The sequence below is a fragment of the Rhinopithecus roxellana genome, chromosome 11, assembly GCF_007565055.1.
Source record: "Rhinopithecus roxellana isolate Shanxi Qingling chromosome 11, ASM756505v1, whole genome shotgun sequence".
Classification (NCBI taxonomy): Eukaryota; Metazoa; Chordata; class Mammalia; order Primates; family Cercopithecidae; genus Rhinopithecus; species Rhinopithecus roxellana.
The window spans coordinates 86,266,483-86,289,112 of NC_044559.1; positions in this window are offsets into that span (position 1 = coordinate 86,266,483).

Genomic DNA, 22,630 nt, shown 5'->3' on the forward strand with positions numbered 1-22,630 from the left:
CTCACGCCTATAATCCCAGCACTTTGGGAGACCAAGGTGGGCAGATCATGAGGTCAGGAGATCAAGACCACCCTGGCTAACATGGTGAACCCCATCTCTACTAACAATACAAAAATTAGCCGGGAGTGGTGGTGGGCACCTGTAGTCCCAGCTACTCGGGGGGCTGAGGCTGGAGAATGGCGTGAACCCGGGAGGCGGAGCTTGCAGTGAGCGGAGATGGCACCACTGCACTCCAACCTGGGTGACAGAGCGAGGCTCCATCTCAAACCAACAAACAAAAAAACCAAAAAACAAAAAATCTCACACTTTATGAATCATTTTACAAAAACGTGTAGGGGTGAACTCAATTGACAGGAATCCAATATAGATAAGTTTTTCTGACATGTAGATTGTGGTTTTTTTATAAATTATTTACAATATCATTGTGCAGAAAGCAGAAGAAAGTAAATCACAGTGTGTCCGGAATTGGTAGGTTCTTGGTGTTGCTGACTTCAAGAATGAAGCTGCAGACCCTGGCAGTGAGTGTTACAGTTCTTAAAGATGGTGTGTCCGAAGTCTGTTCTTTCAAACGTGTTCAGAGTTTCTTCCTTAGGGTGGGTTCGTGGTCTCGCTGGCTTCAAGAGTGAAGCCACAGACCTTCACGCTGTGTTTTACAGCTCTTAAGGTGGCACATTCGGAGTTGTTTGTTCTTCCTGTCGGGAGGTATTCATTCCTCCCAGTGGGTTCATGGTCTCACTGGCCTTAGGAATTAAGCTGCAGACCTTCTAAGTGAGTGTTACAGCTCACAAAGGCAGCCAGGCCCCAAAGAGCAAGCAGCACCAATAGTTATCGTAAAGACCAACAACCCTAAAGCTTCCACAGTCTGGAAAGCACCCCCAACAGGTTAAGACGGGCTGGGTCAGCCTGCGTTTATTCCCACATCTGGCCCCACCCACATCCTGCTGATTGGTCCATTTTGCAGAGAGCTGATTGGTCTATTTTAGAGAGTGCTGATTGGTCCATTTTGCAGAGAGCTGATTGGTCTATTTTAGAGAGAGCTGATTGGTCCATTTTACAGAGCGCTGATTGGTCTATTTTGACAGTGTCCTGATTGGTGCATTTACAATCCTTTAGCTAGACACAGTGCTAGACAGAAAAATTCTCCAAGTCCCCACTAGGTTAGCTAGATACAGTGTACTGATTGGTGTATTTACAAACCTTGAATTAGACACAGAGTATTGATTGGTGTATTTACAAACTCCGAGCTTGACACAGAGTGCTAAACAGAAAAGTTCTCCAAGTCCCCACTAAGTTAGCTAGATACAGAGTACTCATGGGTGTATTTATAAACCCTGAGCTAGACACAGAGTGCTGATTGGTGTATTTACAATCCCTTAGCAAGACATAAAGGTTCTCCAAATCCCCACTAGACACAGGAACCCAGCTCGCTTCACCTAGTGGATCCCGCACAGGGGCTGCAGGCGGAGCTGCCTGCTAGTCCCGACACGCCCGCACTCCTCAGCCCTTGGGCAGCAGATGGGACCGGGTGCCAAGGCACAGGGGGCAGCGCTTGTCAAGGAGGCTTGGGTTGCACAGAAGCCCATGACTGCGGGGGAAGCTCGGGCGTGGCGGGCTGCAGGTCCCAAGCCCTGCCCCATGAATAGGCAGCTGAGGCCCAGCAAGAATTTGAGCACAGCACTGGCGGGCAGCACTGCTGGGGTACCCTGCGCACCCTCTGCAGCTTCTGGCCCGGGTGCTAAGCCCCTCACTGCCCGGGGCCAGCAGCGACCTGCCACTCTGAGTGCCAGGCCTGCTGAGCCCATGCCCACCCGGAACTCTCGTGCTGGCCCACAAGGGTGGTGCGCAGCCCCGGTTCCTACCTGCACTTCTCCCTCCACACCTCCCCGCAAGCAGAGGGAGCCGGCTCCTGCCTTGGCCAGCCCAGAGAGGGTCTCCCACAGTGCCTTGGCGGGCTGAAGGGCTCCTCAAGCGCCTTCAGAGTGGACACCGAGGATGAGGAGACACCGAGAGGGGGAGCTGCTAGAATGTTGTCACCTCTCAATAGTCTTGTTTGCATTAATATATACATTTGAAGTCATAACAAGATTATCTCCTGGTGCTTCTTTAACTTTCTGGTCTATATGTTTATAGACTTTAAAAGAAAATTTAAATCTGATTAATTGAAGTATACATTTGTCTACAGAGAGTATAGCATCAGTGCCTGCATGGACTGTGATGTAGTCTGGGTATTTGTCCTTGCTCAAATCTCATGTTGAATTGTAATCCTAATGTGGAGGTGGAGCCTGGTGAGTTATTTGGATCATGGGGGTGGAACCCTCATGGCCTGGTGCTGTCTTCATGATAGTGAGTGAGTTCTTGCCAGATCTGGTCATTTAAAAGTGTGTGGTACCAACCACCCCACTCTCACTCTCTCTTCCCTGCTCCCCTTCACCTTCTACTAGGATTGGTAGGTTCCAGTGGCCTCCCTAGAAGCTGACAAGATGCCAGCACCATGCTTCCTGTAATGCCTGCAGAACTGTGAGTCAAATAAACCTCTTTTATTTATAATTAACCTAGTCATTAAAGGTATTTTCTAGTCAAATAAAGGTACTTCTTATTTATAACTTTATACGATGATGGCCTCAAAGATGATAATGGAACTGGAAAATTTCTATTGCCTGGTGAAGTCATACCCATTGAAATATTGTAGTGTATCACATTATTCATGTGTTTGTGGTGATGTTGGTGGGAACACAATGAATACACCAACAGTTATATAAAAGCAAAGCACACACAATTATGTATAGTACATAATACTTGAGAATGACAAGTATTTAGTATTTTATAGTCAAGTAAAGGTATTTCTTTACAGCAGTGCAAGAATGGACTAAAAGAGACCAAATGTGGTCTTCTTTCCCACAAAATCAAATATAAGCACAGTGTCAATTTTCTTAATCACCAACTAACACTGTGTGATGAGGGATGCTCAGAGAATAGTAGAGCATTAAATCCACCCCAGGTGAGAGAATTGAAACTAAGAGATAATGCCCTGATTTACCCACTGAGTTCATGGTTCTAGAAGGCTAACTGTATCCTTTTGAAAATACTGATGCTGGAGTTGATTCCAATTGCAAACTCAGGAAAGCCACAATGCCTGATTGCCAGTAGTCTTTATTCTTCACTCCATTAATGAAATCTGTATTTCTAGAATGTCAGAAGAGTTGAACCCTACTTATATTTGCCAAATAAATTTTATTTTATTTTATTTATTTATTTATGTTTTTGAGATGGAGTCTCACTCTGTCGCCCAGGCTGGAGTGCAGTGGCCGGATCTCAGCTCACTGCAAGCTCCGCCTCCCAGGTTTACGCCATTCTCCTGCCTTAGCCTCCCCAGTAGCTGGGACTACAGGCGTCTGCCACCACGCCCGGCTAGTTTTTTGTATTTTTTTAGTAGAGACGGGGTTTCACCGTGTTAGCCAGGATGGTCTCGATCTCCTGACCTCGTGATCCGCCCGTCTCGGCCTCCCAAAGTGCTGGGATTACAGGCTTGAGCCACCGCGCCCGGCCGTGCCAAATAAATTTTAATACATTAAAATAATTATATAGACTAGCATATTGTTTTTATGCTAATCTCTTCTTTCTTCATATTCACAAGTTACATTCATTCTCAAGCATATGAAAATCTGAATCATTGGTGCGTTTATTTCAAAATGAAACTTTGTTATGCGCTCAGGGTATGTGTACAAATCAGATCAGATCTCACATTTTGTTTTGAAACCAGCTCTGCCAGCATTAACAGTGAGTGGTTGCATCGTCTTTCAATGATGTGAAAGCAGCGTGGTGAGATTGAAGGAATAGTGGTGACAAGATCAATTAGAAAGGCACCATTGCATCTTTGTTCCAGACACAATATATCTTCCAAAGTAATCCCATACTGCAAAGGCATCACGAAGTCTTTGTCCACTTATTCAGAGAGGCAACATGGCTCAGTGGTTTGAAATAACAGGCTTGAAGATCAAGGACTGTGAGTTCGAATGTTATATTTAAAAAGGAGAGCAAAAAATGTTGCTTGGGCTTTTTAGATACCTTTAAAATGCTTCTTTAATATTGGGTTCCATTTATTCTTTCCTTTTTTGTTATTGCTCAGGTGGCATTTATCATTGGGTCATGGATACAAAAGTAAAAGTCAGGGCTGTCCCAATGACTAAAAGACACCATACGAGCATACGGAGATGGAATTTGCAGAAGCGTTGGCCTCCTTCTTGTTTGATTAGCACCTGGAAGATTTTTTAAATAGTTGAAAAGTAAGTATTGGTTTAGTAGAAGGAACTGGATGCAATTAAGAAAGAAGGATCAGAAATTTGTGATAAAAACAGTGTACTATTGCAAAATTAAAACTGTTGGGCTGTTTATTTAATACTAATTTAAATTGGGGGGTTAGGGTCTTCCCCAAAGGAGATGTGTATTTTCCTCTGTATTTCTCTAAAATCTTTAGAATAAGTTATTTAAATATCAAATGCCTTTTTCAGATTATGTGCAAATTTTAGTGTTTTACTGACTACTGTCTGTAATCATACATTATTTTTTCTTCTTCATGCTTGATGTGTTATTTTAATACTCTAAATTTAATCAAATTAATAGTGAAGAAACTACTCAGTAAAGGCATAAATCGAAATAGAGCCAATAAGTTCTCAGTAAAAATTAGGTTCCATGATTTCTGATGGATCGGATTTGTAATACTGTATTTATAAAACCAGGCCAAAGCACTTTCTTCCTCCAACAATTCCTACAGATAGTAGGTATCCTGCTGATATTCTACAGATAGTTGGAATTATTTACAAAATCATAACATGTATCATTCAAGATATGAGAGGGGTCAATGATAGGAGGAGGAGGGCTTAACTTCTCCAGCCCTCTGGCACATACACCATCCTTCACACCATGGTTCTGAGGGCCCAGTTCTAGTATGAGTTCAGGGAAGAGAAGAGTTGAGTTTTGAACTGATAATTACATAGAAGTTTTAAAACTGAATGGGACTGAAAGTTGTTATCCTTTAATGAAATGATTACACTTGCCTGTCTATTTCCCCACCAGACTGTTCATGCTTTATTGTTGGGCACCATATTGTTTGCTGTAAATCCACGAGGTATTTCAAGACTTCTCAGCCTGTGAAAGTGGCAGAGAAGGGGGGAAAATGAGGGATTGTACCCCCTTCCTCTGGAGAGTGTTTGGAAATAAGTTGGAGGCTTTTAGTTTTCTTTTTGGTTGTCACAATGATTGGAGAATGCTCAAGGCATTTGGTTGGTGGGGACCAATTACTCTAAATGCCCTGCAAGGGAGTGCCTCACAGTGAAGAAATAAGTGGATGAATGAGTGAATGAATGATTTTTTTCCATTGTTTCTATAATAAAGATAATCAAAATTTTTCTGATGATAGATAATGTGGTTTCCAGAACAAATAAGATATTTTAAAGTCTTCAAAACTCAAATATTTAATATAAAAATATAAAAATAAAGCCTCTGGTAGAGTTTATCTGTGAATGAGAGAAAATTTTTGTGATCTATCCATCTGACAAAGGGCTAATATCCAGAATCCACAAAGAACTTAAACAAATTTACAAGAAAAAACAAATAACCTCATTAAAAAGTGGGTGAAGGATATGAACAGATACTTCTCAAAAGAAGACATTTATGTAGCCAATAAACATGAAAAAAAGCTCATCGTCACTGGTTATTAGAGAAATGCAAATCGGCCGGGCGCGGTGGTTCAAGCCTGTAATCCCAGCACTTTGGGAGGCCAAGACAGGCGGATCACGAGGTCAGGAGATCGAGACCATCCTGGCTAACACGGTGAAACCCCGTCTCTACTAAAAAATACAAAAAACTAGCAGGGTGAGGTGGCGGGCGCTTGTAGTCCCAGCTACTCGGGAGGCTGAGGCAGGAGAATGGCGTAAACCCGGGAGGCGGAGCTTACAGTGAGCTGAGATCCGGCCACTGCACTCCAGCCCAGGCGACAAAGCGAGAGTCCGTCTCAAAAAAAAAAAAAAAAAGAGAGAGAGAAATGCAAATCAAAACCACAATGAGATACCATCTTATGCCAGTTAGAATGGCGATTATTAAAAAGGAAACAAACGATGCTGGAGAGGATGTAGAAAAATAGGAACGCTTTTACACTGTTGGTGGGAGTGTAAGTTCGTTTGACCATTGTGGAAGACAGTGTGGCGATTTCTCAAGGATCTAGAACTAGAAATACCATTTCACCCAGCAATCCCATTACTGGGTATATTCCCAAAGGATTAAAAATCATTCTGCTATAAAGACACATGTACACATACGTTTATTGCAGCACAGATCACAATAGCAAAGACTTGGAACCAACCCAATTGACCATCAATGATAGACTGGATAAAGAAAATGTGGCACATATACACCATGGGATACTATACAGACATAAAAAAGGATGAGTTCATGTCCTTTGTAGGGACATGAATGAAGCTGGAAACCATCATTTTCAGCAAACACAAGAACAGAAAACCAAATGTGTCTGGAGTTAATTCTTTCCAGTGCGTTCTTGTTCTTGCTGACTTTAAGAATGAAACCGCGGACCTTCGTGGTGAGTGTTACAGCTCTTAAAGATGGTGTGTACGGAGTTTGTTCCTTCCGATGTGTCTGGAGTTTCTTCCTTTCTCTGAGATATGGTGGACACCATTGAATACTTCATGGACTTTTTCTTAATTCTCCTTAGTCCTTCTAGAACACAGGTCAACAGATGTTTGTGACTCCAGTCCCCATGATCTGAGTCGAGGTCCCAGTGGGGATCCATACTGGGAACGGCTTGCTGACCCGTAGGAAATTTCCTCGGCTGTCATTCTGTCATTTACTTGACTAAGATACCAGGTATCTCCAAACTCTCAGGCTGCAGCTAAAGCCGCAGTCTTTTCATTAAAGGCCAGGGTTTGACCTAATAGCATGACATCTCTCCAAGTGACATCAAAGGTTTTCCCTAGATGCTGTAGGGCATCTGTATATCTATCAGGATTATCTGAAAACTTCCCCAGGTTTGCCTTGATCTGCTTTAAATCAGAGAGGGAGAAGGGGACATGTACCTGGGTGGGACCAAATTCCCCTCCCCCTACAGCTTGAAGGGGACACAACCAATAGCCAGGGGAGGGGGTATGTTGGTCCCTTGGAGATTTCTTTGCTTGTTTCCTTCCGGGTGGGGAAGATTAGAGGAAGATTATCATTAATAGGAAGGGGAGCTATAGGGAAGCTAGGATATGGAGGTCAGCTGAGAAGTCCTCTTGTGGGCTGTAAATTGCAAGCTTTGCATAGTTGTGGATTCTCCTTCAATGAAAAGAAAACTTGTACATAAGATATTTCACTCCATTTGCCTTCCCTCTTACAGAAAAGGTCAAGCTGTAAGATAGTATTGTAATTTATACTTCCCTCAGGTGGACATTTTTCCCCATCAGAGAGAGAATATTGGGACCAGGCCATAGTGCAGAAAAAATGAGCTGCCTCTTTTGCGGGGTTTGTGGGTCAAATGCATTTTAAGGGTGAGCCTGTTGATGCCTGAGTGTTTCCATCTGAAAGAAAAAACCGCCTGCAGTTTTGGTTTGTTTGTTGCCCAAGAACCTGCAAGGGTCCCTGGATCCTGCTGATCAGAATAGTTGTGCTCACCAGCGCAGCAGCAGAAACCTCTGTTGCCCAGGAACCTTCAGTGGTCCCTGGACCCTGCTGATCGGAATAGTTGCACTCACCAACACAGAGGCGGAAATACTAGTTTTCCTCCTAGACCACAAGGAAGACCTAGGAAGGTTGGATTTAGTGGTCCTTCCCAACTCATTCTCGAAAACCTGCACCCTTGCCTGTTCTCCTAGACCACAAAAAGGACCAAGAAAAATCAGATTTAGTGGCCCTTACAGACATTCTCAAAAACCTGTTAGAGTCCTAAGCATTCTCCTGTTAGTATTGGGACCTTTCCACTGTCCTATAAAGATGTTATGCCCCAAAATGAAGTGGAGGGCCATACCCTGAGGGAGGCAAGCGATCTTCAGGGTTGGAAGAGTGATGCCTTTTGTCCTCACTTCTCATCATATGAATAGGAAGGATATCATTTCTGAGGCTTCCCATATCCTAGCTTCAGGCCTGCTAGTCTGAGGAGGGATCCTAAAATTCCAGATAGTCCCCCACCACAATGGGACTTTGGGCAAAAATTATGTCTTTCTGATTGGTGAGCCCAGGTGCCTAAAGAAGGGAACAAAGTCCTGAGGTTTATACTAGAAATCATTCTTTAGAAGAATCTAGAAAAGCACCAGAGACTGCGAGTGGTTTTTAGAAGCAGGACTAGCGTCAGAGAATAGAGGCAGGAGGAAGTTTGTCTGACAGGCATTAGGACCCAGGAGGCAAGGGTCAGGATAGATAGGATAGATGGGTGAGTCTCGCTGGGGCGATGTAAGTTTGAGAGTTTTGCTCATAGCTATAGGGTCAACCAACTTTTTGTCGGGATCCCAGAGCTGAATGGCTTTCCTCTCTGTCCACCCTTGGCTCAGCCCAGAAGTACAGGAAAAGTGCAAGCTGGTTCCAGGCAAACTAACTGCTCCTAACTCCAAAGAGTCAGGGGTTGTTAGCCCTTTCCCAGAAAGCCTGACACCTGTGTCTTCAGTCTGGTGACCGCACTAGTCACTTTTAACAGGCTGACAGGTGGCTGGTATTTAGCCCCTAAATTTTAAGGAAAAATAGGACAGAATAGCAAGTGAAAGGGGTCCAGTGGTACTCACTGCTTGGTGATGGTTTCTTTGTGGTCACCAAGATGTGTCTGAAGTTGGTTCCTTCTAGTGGGTTCCTCGTCTCACTGACTTCAAGAATGAAGCCACAGACCTTTGCAGTGAGTATTACAGCTCTTAAAGGTGGCACAGACCCAAAGAGTGAGCAGCAGCAAGATTTGTTGTGAAGAGTGAAAGAACAAAGCTTCCGCAGTGTGGACGGGGACCTGAGCAAGTTGCCACTGCTGGGTAGGGTGGTCAGTTTTTATTCCCTTATTTGTCCCCACCCACGTCCTGCTGATTGGTCCATTTTACAGGGTGCTAATTGGTGCGTTTACAATCCTTTAGCTAGACACAGAGCACTAATTGGTGCATTTTTACAGAGTGCTGATTGGTGTATATTTACAGAGTGCTGATTGGTGCATTTACAATCCTTTAGATAGACACAGAGTGCTGATTGGTGCGTTTACAATCCTCTAGCTAGACAGAAACGTTCTCCAAGTCCCCACTCGACCCAGGAAGTCCAGCTGGCTTCACCTCTCACAAACACTGCATGTTCTCACTCATAAGTGGGAGTTGAACAATGAGAACACGTAGACACAGGGAGGGGAACATCATGCACCAGGGCTTGTCATGTGGTGGGGAGGATAGAGGAGGGATAGCATTAGGAAAAATACTTAATGTAGATGATGGGTTGATGGGTGGAACAACCACAATGGCACAAGTATACCTATGTAACAAACCTGCATGCTCTGCACATGTACCCTAGAACTTAAAGTATAATTAAAAAAAATAAAGCCACACGTTGTATGTATCAAAAAGGTAATCTACTTTGCCATCTTCTGTAGTCCCATTTTAATGTAAATGTTTATTTGTTTACTGAAAGGCATCATATTTTTAATCAACTAAAAATGCAAAGTAGTCTCCTTTCACCATACCTCTCCAAGGATCTCCTCATAGTATCTCGCACACATATAATGTCCTAGGAATAAAACTCTGATCTAGTGTGCCCCTCCCTTTCCCATTTAACCTCTCTCTCTCTGTCACTTCCCCCCTTTCTGTGCTATCTTCAATAATCCCAAATCTAACACACATGTGTGGTTGCTATTAGGAGCGCGCAGATCCAAATAGAAGCATGCTCCATGTTTTATTTTTGTTGCGCGACATATTCAGCTTATTACATCTGCATGATTGCTGGAGCCTCCGAGAATGCTAATTTTCCATCTTATTCTTCTTAGCAAAATGTGCTCAAGGAATAATGTAGCTGCCCAACCCATGAGAAAAATCAGAAAATGGAGTCGGGAAGCTGAGAGGGTTAAGGTCTCTGTAACAAAGTTGCTAGTATCTTCTGTGAAGTGTCAATGTCTTGGTATTTTTTTCACCAAAATTGTGCACGTATGTGACTCCAGCTTTCCTTACAAGGAGGGTTGTGACCCCCTGAGGGCCTCCGTCTGTCTGCCTGGAACATGTGGTCTCATCGGTATGGCAGTTCACTGTGGCTAGAGCTCATTAGAGAATGTGCTGACATTGACTGCAGGCCACCACATTCAATTCTTTTCTTGAGGCTCCTTGTCTTATACATTGAGGGAATCTGGGGTATAAAAAAAGAAAACAAAATCTCATGTGCTTTAAGAGACTCAGGTACAAAAACGTAAATCACCACAAGTGGCTCAGGGATAGGAGACGGCATGACTTCTGAAGCTGAACTTGAATAGAAGACAAGTCTATTTTAAACATTTCTTTGTTACAAAATATTCAATAGACCTTTCCCCTTGACCAGAAGCTACCATCTCCAACTCCAGATAAATAGGTAAGTATCTGGGTATTCTCAAAGTATGTCAAGTTAAAGTGTTTTTTGTTTTTTGGTGTTTTTTTTGTTTGTTTGTCAGAATCTGAAAATCCATATTTTTAGTCACATCTGATTCAAAGCATGACTAGAAATAGCATGAGTGCTGACATACTGAGACATTTTAATTCTTAAAACTTCCAGCTGGAAATTCAGCAAAAACTGTTCTCTTGGCACTTCCCAAGAAACGTTGCAGTTTCAGAGCAGAAGGTGAATCAGAATAAAGATTGGGGGCTACACCACCACCACCACTAAAATGACAGTAACAAAAAACAGCTATTGAAATGTTTTACTATCAAAGGTTCAGCTTTTATTTTATTGTATTTTATTTTTTAAGTTGCAGCTGGAGAGCTGTCTCAGTTCCTGAGCCTACAGATGGATAAAAACAGATTTTGAGAAAGGTGGAAACTTTCTTACTTCCTGGTTAGAAAAACCAGCACCAGAGGGAACATTTTCCATTATCCTAAAACCTTTAATTCCCTGCCCCTGTGTCCCTGGAAGGCCCTCACCAGTGCATTTGCATTGCCCCTTGGTGTGTAAACAGGCCTCCCCAAACACATTTCCTTTTCCCCCACAAAGTGTCCTGCTGGAGAAAGCACATTGACTTCCTTTACAGCTCACAAAAGCTCTCCTCCCAGCCTCCTTGATCCCTGGCTGTTCTCCTTGCTCTGACAATTACAGTCCATAGCTGGATTTTCTAAGAAGAATCCAGGTTTCCAATACTCTATTCTCCTTGTTCAAAACTGCATTTGTACATGGTATATATAGCACAAGCCCTGATGGTTCCTTTGTATGCTAGAATCCCAATCCCAGTATTTATTAGACCTAGCTCCTTGCCTCTTTTGGATGCTTGAGAAACCTTCAAGTAGCATTGTACTGTGTAAGTTTACCTTTGCGGTATTGTCCTGTCTTTGCATTTGGAAGTAGATTTGAGCCTGACCTCTCTGTGTGTGTGTCTGTGTGTGTGTGAGTGCATGCCTGTGTGTGTGTCTGTGTGAGTGACTGTATGTGTGTGTGTCTATATGTAAGTAGGTGCATGTCTGTGTATGTGAGTAGGTGTGGGTGTGTGTGTGTATCATGAATGGGTGCAAGTCTGTGTGTGTGAGTGGGTGTCTGTGTATGTGTGTGTATGTGTTTATATGTGGTGACTAGGTGTGTGTCTGTGTGGTGAATGGGTGCATGTCTGTGTGTGTATATGTATGTGAGTGAGTGGGTGGGTGAGTGTGTGTGTATCTGTGTGTGTGTAAGTGCATGTCTGTGTGTATATGTATGTGAGTGGGTGGGTGAGTGTGTGTGTGTCTGTGTGTGCGTGTAAGTGCATGTCTGTGTGTGTCTGTAAGTAGGTACATGTGTGTGTGTATCATGAATCCAATTCTGTGTGTGTGAGAGAGTGGGTGTGTGTGTATTTGTTTATGTGTGGCGAACAGGTGCGTGTCTATGTGTGTGTATATGGTGAATGGGTGCATGTCTGTGTGTGTATATATATGTGAGTGGGTGGGTGAGTGTGTGTGTGTGGTGAACAGATGCGCGTGTGTATGTGTAAGTGGGTGGATGTGTGTATGCATGTGTCTGTGTGAGTGGATGTCTGTGTGCGTGTGTGTGTGAATAATAGACGATTGTGTGTATGAGAGAGTGCATGTCTGTGTGTGTGTGTCTGTGTGTGTGTAGCAGGGAGTAAGGGAGCTTGGACTGAGGGTGAAACATGATAGAATATAATACATGGAGATGTCACAGGGGTTTTCTATAAGATTATCTGGTGAAGTGAAATGTCACAGAGCTCCCGAAACAAATATACTTCTCCAGCCAAACACATCAATTGCTCAGTGAAGTCCTATTTTCTCAGTCTAGGGAAGGGGGAACATTTCCCAGCGGGATAAATCGTAATGGATCACATGACGAGATGGCACAGTGGTTTCCTTAGGAGGAAATGCTCTGGAAAATTAACACTTTTCGGTGATACACAGAACACGACCCTCCATCCTTTGCCCTAGAAGGGAGAAGGCTCTCTGCAGGCAGTACAGGCTGTGCGGGATCTCTAGCAACCATTCCTTTAATGTGGCCACGCCGCCGCTACCTTGGGCTCTGAGAGCGCAGGGCTAATTGTACGGTGTCAGATGGTAGGTGTGTCCGGGGTACGGTTTTAAGAGGCACATCAGTGCAGCTTTATACAGCATAATAGGCGCTGATTAGGCAGCCGTGTGGTGTGGCAGCAGCGTGTGCGCCAAAGACTGTTAGCTGCCCGCGCTGGGGCCCACTTGAGCTGCAGAAACACACAATGGTGCCTGGGGAGATGGTGGCTGCAGCTCCAAATCTTTTCACAGGGGATTAGCTCTGGCTCTGGGGAAGGGTGAGGTGAGATCAATTGCAGAATTCCCCTGTGAGGCCTGGCAGACGCCCGAGGGTGACATTCTGGTCAGCTCTGACTCCGACCTGAGTAAGACCCTTTTGTCTGCTGCACTCCCTGCAGCGGGCGATTCTACACCTGCGTGGGTCCGGCGAGCCCGGGAGGCCGGCCTCTTGCTCCTGTATACATAGGCCGCGCACAGTGTGTGATGATCGTGGAAAGCAGGGCTGTGGAGCTTTGCTGTTACTGCTGACAATGTTTCCTGCCTCCCCCTCGTGTTCTAACCCGGTCCCGCGTGGTACCAGTGCCCAGCTGCGGACCAAGGCTGGCTTTCCTCCTCGTGTTTCCTTTACGCGATGTCACCAATCCCTAGTGCTTGCTCTGTAAACAGTTGGGGTTTAGTTTTGTTTTTGTGTTTCTGAGTCACGCCCTGCTTTCCATTTCCAGAGTTACACCCCTAAGCTGGCTCCCCACACCCTCATGCCAGGATTCCAGGCCCAGAACATACAGCTGCCAGAACAAAGTGCCTTCAACAGCAGGTGTCAGTTCTGCCGTGACCTGCACTTCAGGCTGTCCAGTGATGACCCGCTCCCCTCCACCACCCTGTCTCATCTCAGTAATTCCCCAAACAGAGCTTCTAGTGCTAATAGGCGGGGCTGTCTCTCTTGTACCTATAGTTTGCTTTTTTTCCGTTTTGTACCTTTGCCCTGGTTTCTCCATTCTATCCTTGGAATATTCTCTGTTACCTTCTGTAAAAGCTACGAGGTACACTATCTACTCAAGATTTGTCTCCGTTAAAATCATCTTTCCTGACAGTCATTGTGTTTAGATTGTGGACTGGAACCTTGTAGACTCTCAGTGCCTCAGAGGCTAAAAAGAAAAGCCCTGGCCCCAGGTAAATCCAGGTTAGAATCCTGGGTCTGCAGGAGACGAAGGTTGCAGTGAGCCAAGATCACACCACTGCACTCCAGCCGGGGTGGCTAGAGCTAGACTCCATCTCACCAAAGGAAAAAAAAATCCTGAGTCTGTGTTCTAGTCTGTATCTCAGCTTTCTTACCCAGAGTATAGAGAAGATTCACAGTGCCTCTCAACAGGATTTCATGGGATAACATGAATACCATGCCTGACACGTGGTGGGCAATTAAGAAATGTTTTCATTTGTTTTTTAATGATTTCAACTTTTATTTGAGATTCCAAGGGTCCAGGTGCAGGTTTGTCCCATGGATATACTGCATGACACGAAGGTTTGTGGGTGCAAATGATCCTATCACCCAGATAGTGAGCATGATACCCAGTAGGTAGTTCTCAGCCCTTCTCCCTCCTTCACCCATCTAGGGGCTCCCAGTGTCTGTTCTTCCCATTTCTTCGTCCATGAGTACCCAGTGATGCACTTTCACGTATAAATGAGAAGAAGAGGTATTTGGTTTTCTGTTCTTCTGTTTATTTGCTTAGGATCATGACCTCTGGCTGCTGCATCCATGTTGCTGCAAAGGACATTATTTTGTTCTCTCTTTTTTTTTTTGAGATGGAGTCTCACTCTGTCACCCAGGCTGGAGTGCAGTGGCATGATTTCAACTCACTGCAACCTCTGCCTCCTGGGTTCAAGTGATTCTCATGCCTCAGCCTCCTGAGTAGTTGGGACTACAGGTGCGCACCACCATGCCCAGCTAATGTTTTCTGTATTTTTAGTAGAGACGGAGCTTTGCCATGTTGGCCAGGCTTGTCTTGAACTCCTGACCTCAGGTGATCCACCTGCCTCAGCCTCCCAAAGTGCTGAAATTACAGGCGTGAGCCACTGTACCCAGCCTATTTTGTTCTCTTTTATGGCTGTATATTATTCCATGGTGTATATGTACCACATTTTCTTTATCAAATCCACCACTGATGGGCACCTAGGTTGACTTCATCTCTTTGCTATAGTAAATAGTACTGCAATGAATATATGAGTGCGTGTGTCTTTTTGTCATAACAATTTCTTTTCCTTTGGATATACACCTGGTAATGAGATTGCTGGACTGAACGATAGTTCTATGTTCTTTGAGAAACCTCCAAACTGCTTTCCATATTGGCTGAAATAATTTACATTCCCACCAATGGTGTATGAATCTTCCCTTTTCTTCATGGCCTTAACAGCACCTGTTAATTTTTGACTTTTTTTTGTTTTTTGAGACGGAGTCTCGCTCTGTCGCCCAGACTGGAGTGCAGTGGCGCCATCTCGGCTCACTGCAAGCTCTGCCCCCCGGGTTCATGCCATTCTCCTGCCTCAGAGCTGGGACTACAGGTGCCCGCCACCATGCCTGGCTAATTTTTTGTATATTTAGTAGAGATGGGGTTTCACTGTGTTAGCCAGGGTGGTCTCGGTCTCCTGACCTCGTGATCCGCCTGCCTTGGCCTCCCAAAGTGCTGGGATTACAGACATGAGCCACCGCGCCCAGCCAATTTTTGACTTTTTAATAATAGCCATTCTGACTGCATTTTTACAGCATCTCTGAGCATGGGTTGTACTTTGTTATCATTTATTAATAAAATATTTACATATGGAGATCCGTGTAAGCCTTAAGCAACCCAATGACAGAAATCAGCGATCATACATCTATATCCTTCGACTTTGTTCCCAAATCACTTAGCATTCAACTCTACTCAGAGGCAACATTCAATATGTATTGTAATGCATGTCTGACTGGTACGAAGAATTCACAAATAGAAAATCATGCTCTATTACTTTCCATATTAGAGAAGAGTTATTTTGCCCCTCCTATTTTTATTTTATCTCCTTTATTTTAAAGCCTACACCAATTATGGGAAAGAGCTTATCTGTGCATATGCTATAAAATTCAAGCATTTAATGCAAAATTCAGCCACACTGCATTTTTCTTTACTCCTTCAATCTTTTTTCATCACATCTCTAAAATTAGAATAAAGGTGAGGGGACTTTGAAAATAAAACTAAAAAATATATCTAAACTAACCGTGAATTATAAGTCAGCACTTATATGTTGTTTTTATTGCTCTCTGTATTCATGTTCATTTTAAGTGATAATATCATATTCACTAAGATATGAGATTTTCTTAAGTTGTATATGCTTTTCCTAGTCTTGAAAGTCTACTCTATGTTCACCTGACCCCTAAGGCTGCCACTTTACCATTGTGTTTATGGGATCTACTCTTACCCTGTGCTAACTCTTGACAGGCATCACATTACTTTGGGTCTCCAAGATGGGATTAGACATGCACAAGTTTTACTGAGAACAACTAAATAGCTGTGAGGGACAAAAAGAAGGAAAGCAAAGCAAAGAGAAAGAGCCTTCAGACAGTGATGCAGATTGGATAGGAAGAGTCTCAACCTGTGGGACAGTTCTAAGAAAGTTCCAACCAGGATGAGAGGAGACCTCAAGCCAAGGTGCTCCTTAAAAGTGTTCCTCTTCTTGCAGAAATCAGGCCTGCATAAGGCCTTTGTTGAACACGGGGGAAGATCCAGGAAGTCAGCCACTGGAGCCATCCGTCAAATATGTTTGCTGTTGTGGGAGATCTGGGAGCTGCATTTTCTTTCTTTTTTTTTGAGATGAAGTCTCTTGCTCAGTCCCTCAGGCTGGAGCGCAGTAGAGCAGTGGTGCAATCTCAGCTCACTGCAAGCTCCGCCTCCTGGGTTCATGCCATTCTCCTGCCTCAGCCTCCCAAGTAGCTAGGACTGCAGGTGCCCACCACCACGCCTGGCTAATTTTTTTTTTTTTTTTTTGTATTTTTGGTAGAGATGGGTTTTCACCATGTTAGCCAGGATGGTCTCACTCTCCTGACCTCATGATCCACCCTCCTGGGCCTCCCAAAGTGCTGGGATTACAGGCGTGAGCCACTGCGCCCAGCCGGGAGCTGCATTTTCATGGCCACCATATGCATGCACTCACTTCATTTCACAACAGATAAAAACCAGAGAGTTTATGCAACTTTTCCAAAGGCATGCCACAGATGAGTGACATAACTAGATTTTGGCACAGGCTGTCTTATTTCAGAGCCCATAACAGGTAGGTAAGTAGGTAGGTGGGTGGATAGAGATAGATGAAAGGAATATGTAAAAACAAAATATATATAGTGTATATAATATGCAAATATTAAATTCAAAATTTGATTCTATTTCTTTTATAAATGTCATAAATCATTCTTAATTCCCCAAATTTGTCAATACAAAGTCATGGTTATTACTTTGGAGAGTGCTTGAGTTTTATACCAAATGGTGACACATTTGAGAAGAACAAAAAACTTCAATCTCTTCTCTCTTTTTTTGTCTTTAAAGTCAGTACTTGCCTATAGGATAAATGGTAATGTCTGATTTTCAAATACATGAATAACATAGGAATCTACTGAAATGGGGCTATGCTTTTATCAACCAATTTTCTACTGAAAATTCTTTTTGTGTGTGTGGAATGATGCTTTAGGAGTACCAATAATTGCCTGAGGGGTTTTTGTGTGGGTAGTTGTTGTTTTCTGGCTTCATTACTACATTGCATGCTTCTGTTGAGCGCTTGCATTAGTTAGAATAAGGTAAGATGAAGTAACAAAGAAACCCGGGTATGAAAGGAGACAGGTGTACAGAAATGTGCTCCTGCATGTGATTATTAGAGCTCCTTACATCTTGTGGCTATGGCAACTCCTATAGAAAAAGCAAAACAAAACAGAACAAAAACATTGTGTTCCACAATTAGGAGTTTTTATGGACCAGATCTAGATGTGGAACATGGCATTTTTGCTTCCATCTTAATTTATATGGCCACAAAAAACTGCACGGAAGACTTAGAAATACAGTCTAGCTTTAGGCGCAAAGGAAGTGTCAGCAAGTTTTGGCTAGCTAGCTAGGAGTCTCTGCCAAGTCATATGGAATATTCTTCTTATCAGTACTCCAAATTCTCTAAATTAAGATTCCTCTTCATCTTAATCTTCTCACTGTTAGGCAGGTTCTAAAGGTCCTTTGGCACATATATGAAGCCTCACTTAAATATCTGGTTAAAAAGTCATGACTTTTTTTTTGAGACAGAGTTTCACTCTTGTTGCCCAGGCTGGAGTGCAATGGTGCAATCTCGGCTCACCCCAGCCTCCGCCGTCTGGTTTCAAGAGATTCACCTGCCTCAGTGTCCCAAGTAGCTGGGATTACAGGTATGCGCCACCATGCCTGGCTAATTTTGTATTTTTAGAAGAGGCAGGGTTTCTCCATGTTGGTCAGGCTGGTCTCGAACTCCCAACCTCAGGTGATCTGCCTGCTCAGGCTCCCAAAGTGCTAGGACTATAGGCATGAGCCACTGCGCCCGGCCTTAAAAGTCATGACTCTTACTAAGACCATTGCTGCTCTACCCCAGAAAATCTGGTTTATTCAGAAATAATCTTCATTTTGAAATGTTCAGAATAGACTATTAGGGGCAAAAGCCTTATCTCTCTTTTTTAATTATGATTTTTATTCATGAGGGTATTTTGCAAGGTGGCAGTATGACTATGGCCTTTTCAGATTAAGGATTCTCTGCTTCTCTTTGGTCAGCACCTCATCACCATAACTCATAATAGGAAAGACGGAACTAGTTTCAGATCTGCCATTACTTTGTCACAGAAACACCAACAAGTAATTTATCTCTCTTGGCTTGTGTACCCTAATCTGTAAATGAGAATCTTGCTCTTCTAATTTTATAGAGTTACAGTGGGCAAAGTATGAATGTGCTTTCAAAACCAGGGCTCAGGTGCCAAGGAGTGGCAATCTTTGTTATACTCTCATCAGAAGGTACTAGATGAACCATGGTTGAGTGCACAATTTGTCGCGGTTATGGACAAGGCACTATGGAGTAATACACATGAGTTAGGATCCAGAAGTTAAATGTTGAAGATAAAAGAAACAACCATGAAAATATGGTAAAAGATAAAAGATAGAGCTTCAAGGAAAAATATGAAAGCAATCACAAACTAAAACCTGGCAGAGCTGAAAGGGTGTTAGAGATAATCTTTTGATTAGCAGAATGTGAAATGAATTAGAGGAGTGCCTCGCCCATCAGTTCTGCAGCAGTCTGTGGGCCATGCCTTGAATTACCCAACTCTGTTGGAGCTCCCAACCCCACACTGAATTCTTTGTGTATAGGCCTTGGGTTTCATAAGATTAAGGGTTACTTTAAAGAGCCCAGACCCTGAACCGTCAGGGAGAATCACGAGGGAAGCCATGATGCCAACTTATGATTAATTTGAAACCCATACTTTTGCTGTAACTGAGACTTCTTATATTAGTAGCAACATATTTTAAAACATCCATTGGTTTGTAGAAGTTATATGACATTGTGATGTGTGGGCACAACTTGCTTTGCATATGAGCTAGGGAAAAGTTCATATGGTTATTAGAATGTGTGATAATTTGTCTCATGAACAAATATGAAAACAAAATGAGGGAAGTACCCCAGACTACACAAATAACTACACAGCCTTCAAGGTTGGCCAGCTGAACAGTGCCAACCAAATCACTGCATGATTTAGGGATGCTGGGATCCTGTTAAACCACAGGTGTGATTGTACTGTAATTATTGCTGATTTGTACCTTTTTCAGGATTTTTAATTTTTCAAGTGTGATACTGACATTTTTGGATTTGAAAGCTGCCAGCAGAGAGAGACAGTAAATCCCCACAGATATTGGAAGAAAATTACATTGTCTAACACTGAATGATATCACTTGCATTAGTTAGGATTATGCTAGGTGCTGGTCCAAATAAACTAAAAATATCGATGTATTAACACAACAGTGGTTTAGTTCCTACTTACGTAAGGTCCATTTGGCAGCAGGATGGAATGAGGACTCTATTCCACGCAGCCATTCAGGTACTCAGGCTGCTGAAGTCTCTACCATTTTTCAGTACAAGCTTCCACAATTACTTTGGGAATCAATATCTATTCAGCTGACAGAGACACGTATATGGGACATTTTTATGAGTTAGACCTGGAAGTACTACCTTTTACTTTCTGCTCATTCCATTGGTCATAGATCAGTCAGATGGCTACACCAAACTGCAAAGGATACTTTGAAATGTACCATATTTGTACACTTAAAAGGAAAATGAACCTTCTGAAGATGAACTACCTGACTCTGTTTGACGCAGGACCTTACATTTGTCTAGTTCTTGTACCATTATAAATCTCTTTCATCTGCTTTGACTCATTGGATTATAAACCACCCTGTGAATTATTTTAGTCTTCATCCTTATTTCAGCAAAAAGAAACAGAGGTCCAGTGGTTATGTCAGTTTCCCATCATCACATAGCTGGTAATTTGGGGATCTAGGATTCAGCTTCAAGTCTTCTAATTTCAAAGCCCATTTTCTTTCTTTATGTTGCCCTGTGTACTTCCCTTTGCTGCGTGTTTTAATAGGAAAGAAAGAAAAAAACACGGGAATTTATGAATCCTGCCTTCATGTTGCTTACAGGAAAGCACACAAATAAAGCTACCGAGAATTACAGAACAGCATAGAGACAAATATAGCATAATATATTAAAAGGCCAAAAGCAATGAGATTTGGTAGGATAATTCATCTAAGGCTACCACACATATACTATTTACTTAGTCTGAAACCTGAGCTTTCTATCTCAGTTTTCAATCAGCTTTCTTGGAAATAGAAAATATTCTAAACATAGTTCTGAAAGCTATTTCTTGTCCTGTTCCTAAACACGGATTCCACGAAAAACTGATTCAATTCCTGGGATTTGATATATTCTCAAGCAGTGATTCATGGAGCATGCTTAAAGAAGAACGGTTCTGGAGGATAAAAGAAAAAAATACTTATGGACTAAGAAAAAAATAGGTTTAATAGTTTTAGATTTAGCCAACGTATATTGAGTACCTAATAGACACTAGACACTGCAGATGATTTCACACATATTATTTTGTTTGTTCAAATGCAATTACATAGAAGCAAAATAGGATTTGTATTGTCTGGAGATATAAATTATTTATGTTATCCTTGGATCTCTTTAGTATGAATAAATGATATTTGGCTTTGTGTTTTTGCAGGTTATTGCAAACTTTCCAAAATTTTGCTGTAATTTTAAAGAAAACCTTAGATCTTAGAACAAGAAGAGATATCAGAAGGACATCTGGTTTACCCCTGTATCCTCAGGAAATGAGTGGTGTTTTCCTATTCACTAGCCATGTTACCAGGAGCCACTCACTTTTCTAAGCCTCAGAATCTGCATATGCTAAATGGAAGTTCTAATACACCCTCCCTACCTTCTGTGCTGATAGCGATAAGCATCATATGTTGTGTTTTCTAAACTATAAAGCAGTATGCACAGTATATATCAGATGATGCTTGATCACCATTTAACAGAGGAGACGACTGAGGTTCAGGATGGTGAAAAGGACTTCCTCGGTGTCACAGAGTCAGGGAGGAGGCCTTGGAAACTTAGATTCTTTACTTCCAGGGCCACCCTTTTTGACATCAACTTTAACTGCTCCATATACAAAAGATTTGAACAGAATTTTTGGTTTCTTTTGATCTTTCCCATGATTAAAGTAGGTAAAATATCAATCCGGAATCATTTTGTTCAGTGGATAAAAGAGACAGAAACGGCAGCCTCCCCTGATATTGTAGTGAGGGGCTGGCTCCAGGAACCATTGTTTGTGCATTTAAATCACAGACATCTCAAGAATGCTCAACTGAGCTCTGGTAAATACTCGAACAAGACTTGCAAACACAACACGCACACACAATTTAGGAAATTGAAGACCCTGCATTATTTTCCCAGTTACTAGGAGAATGGCACAAATTTATATTGGGGGGTCAAGTTCTACAGGCTCATATGACATAGTTTTTTGCCCCATAATAGGATAATTATTAAAATTATTAACTCCTTATATTTTCATTGCAGTTAGTATCAAATATATATGTGTGTGCGTGTGTATATATATATATGTATGTATGTCTGTCTAAGGGTCAACTTTGAGAATTGATTTCATATTCTAGTAAGAATGAGCCAGTAACAATTTGGAACACAGAATTTTGGCTAAACAAAGAGACACTCAGAGCAGGCTTTTTAAATAAATGGGGGGAATAGCAGTTGGTAAGTGTGCCCAGAATCATTGTGGCATTAGAGGCATTTTGATCAATTAAAATAACAAAGTCATTAACACCTGCTGTGTGTTACAGCGGGGAACAAGGTAAATTGCCATTCTCTTGGAAGCTTCTGGTTTCTACAAATCCTGCTCTGAAGGAGAGGCACAGGGAAGGTCAGTGTGCTCACAAGTAGGTCTCTTGCCAGAAAGACAAGGCCTGCAGAACGTGTTCACAAATTTAAATATACATATATACCTGTTCTTGCACTCTTCCAAAGAGATTTTGGTCTTTACAGGATGACATTTAAAGGCTACGCCAAATAATACTCAGCTGTTCTGGACAGCATCTTTTCACTCAGTGTGGTATTTTATCTATTTCAAAAAATAGAAGTTCCTTCGATGTCAGTAAACAGTGTTTCTCAGAAACCTGATGTTAATGGCTGTGTGTGTACTGTCAGAATTCTTATGCTGAAGTCTGAAATCCACAGGACCTCAGAATGTGACTATATTTGGAGACAATTGATTTAAAGAGGTAATTAAGTTGAAATGAGGGACTGAGAGTAGGCCCCAATCAAATAGGACTGGTATCTTTCTAAGAAGAGATTAGGCCATGGAGATGCACAGAGGAAAGACCACG